Genomic DNA, 2,320 nt, shown 5'->3' with positions numbered 1-2,320 from the left:
CTCTTTTTTCTTGGTATCTTTCCTGCCTGGCCCTTGCCGTCGTTTCTGCTGCTTCTTGCAGGCTGGCTTGCACCCCAGGCAGAGAACAGTGTGGGCCGTGTGTCCACTTCCGTGGTCTGAGAGGTCAAGGCTGTTTCTAGGAAGAAGGAGTGTAGGGCGGGAGTGGGGGCGTGTCTGTGTGTGGGCCCAGACATCCCCACAGAGAGCTCCTGTCACTAGGGCAGCCGTCCGCACTTGTGCTGTGGTACCAGAGTCCCCCGACTGTTTCAGTCCTTGCTACCAAGAGCTGACCACCTCTTCTCAAAGGAGGGGCTTTGGCTTCCTGTTGCACCTCCTTGTTTGTTTCCGTGCTGCCTTCTTCAGGGATGGAGAGTTGTAGAAGCCAGAGAGGGACACTCTGCTGGCTGGAATTTGTCCCCAGGGCTTGAGTGATTATGCCTTAGACCCGTTTCCTGAGGTCAGGCTCTTCCACAGTTACACCTGGCTTTCCCAGGCCCCTCTTTTCCTTCCTTCCTTTGGGGGACCGCCTCGTCCTGGGGGGAGCCAGGATGCCACGGTGTCATTCCACAGGCAGCGCTCCAGGTTAGCAGAGGGAGCTCATTTGCTCTGTGAAACTGGGGCTCTTAGAAAAGCAGGAAGCCAGACCCTCGGCAGGTGGAGGAGGAGAGACGGGATCAGTTCTGGACGCCTGGGGCTGGGGACATGGTGGAAGGATTGGGAGCCACGGTGACCCAGGGCTGCATCCCGGCTCTGTTCCCTACCAGTTCTGTATCTTTTGACTACATACCTCTTTGAGTCTCGTTTCCTCCGTAAAACCAACCTAATACTTGGTTTATGTGAGGATTAAATGAGGCACTTACGTCTGGCGCAGCACCCAGCGCTGTGTGAGGCTCATGAATACTTAACGAAGCTTCTTTAATTGAGGTTTCTCAAGAGCAGAGCTTCCGCTCTGGTTTTTTCTGGAGAATTCCTAAAAGGGCAGACGGAGGGACTGTGCCGAGTCTATGATGGACAGTGAAGAAAATTTGCTGACCAGACAGCTGCACAAATACTTCTTCCAGGCTCCACTGGCCCCTCTCCTGGCCCCGATTTTTCTACCTGTCGAGCCCTTAGAACAGACGTGCCTCTTCAGGGCTGTGATTCCTGAAGCACCTGCTCCAATCCCCACATTTCTTTGAAGTTTCCTGCTTTAAATTTTTATATAAGTTTCACACTCCGTGATTTTGGTGTGTGTGATAAATTTATTACTCCCTAGCCGTAGGAAATGGCCTTCTTTCTCCTGGGTCTCTACCAGGAATGTGCACCCAGGGGTGTTCATGGAGCAGTGTGAGCAGCACAGCCGGGGCTGGTGGGGGTGGGGGGCTTACGTTGGGACTGTGCTGGGGGTTACCGAGCTACCATCCCCCCCTTCTCCTGCTCCACGTCCCCTGGGCTCTGACAGCCAGGCCTAATGCCCGGGTATTTGTTTTCTGAAGTAGTTTTTGGCAGTTAGGCCAGTGGTGGCTTTTGCAGAGAGGGAGACCTGGTTGGGAGAGATGTGGCGGAATTTAGGGTCCCGCCTGGCGGTGGTTTCACCCACAGGCGCACTCTGGCCACTCCTGGGCTGTCATGACTCACACACCTGTGTGCATATGATACTTGAATAGAAAGTGCCATTGAAAAAGAATTGTTTTAATCGAAATGACACGTACCCATGATAACAAAACCATTCCTGTCTGCTTCCCTAAGATAACTCACAACAGTATAAGGCATATCTTTTCAAATACTTTTCTGTTCTGTGGATGATATACACATCTGTTTTGATAATGCAAAAGGGATTACACTATGCTGTTCCTGAACTTGATTTTTATAATTAATAATAGAGACATTTTCCCAAGTCTATACGTATATAGGGAGATCTACCCTTTCTTTTTTTTTTTTTTTTGAAGCAGAGTCTCGCTCTGTCACCCCAGCTAGAGCAGTGGTGCAGTAGCATCATCATAGCTCACTGCAACCTCAAACTCCTGGGCTCAAGTGATTCTCCTGCCTTGGCCTCCCAGAGTGCTAGGATTACAGGCATGAGCCAGCATGCCCGGCCTACCTCATTCTTCTGTATTAGGTCATTAAATATGAAACATCCAATTTTGAATCAAAAATGTAGTTTATTATGTTTCAAACAAGAAGAAGTGCAATTAATCAAAGTATGTGCCTAAACTCCCGACACAGTTTTGCCATCTTTTTTTTTTTTTTGAGACAGAATCTTACTGTGTTGCCTGGACTAGAGTGCCGTGGCATCATCTTAGCTCACAGCAACCTCAAACTCCTGGGCTCAAGCGATCCT

This window comes from Propithecus coquereli, unplaced genomic scaffold (assembly GCF_000956105.1).
Source record: "Propithecus coquereli isolate 6110/MARCELLA unplaced genomic scaffold, Pcoq_1.0 Scaffold298, whole genome shotgun sequence".
Taxonomy (NCBI): domain Eukaryota; kingdom Metazoa; phylum Chordata; class Mammalia; order Primates; family Indriidae; genus Propithecus; species Propithecus coquereli.
The sequence above is the reverse complement of the archived record's forward strand: the minus strand, read 5'-3'. Positions refer to the sequence as shown.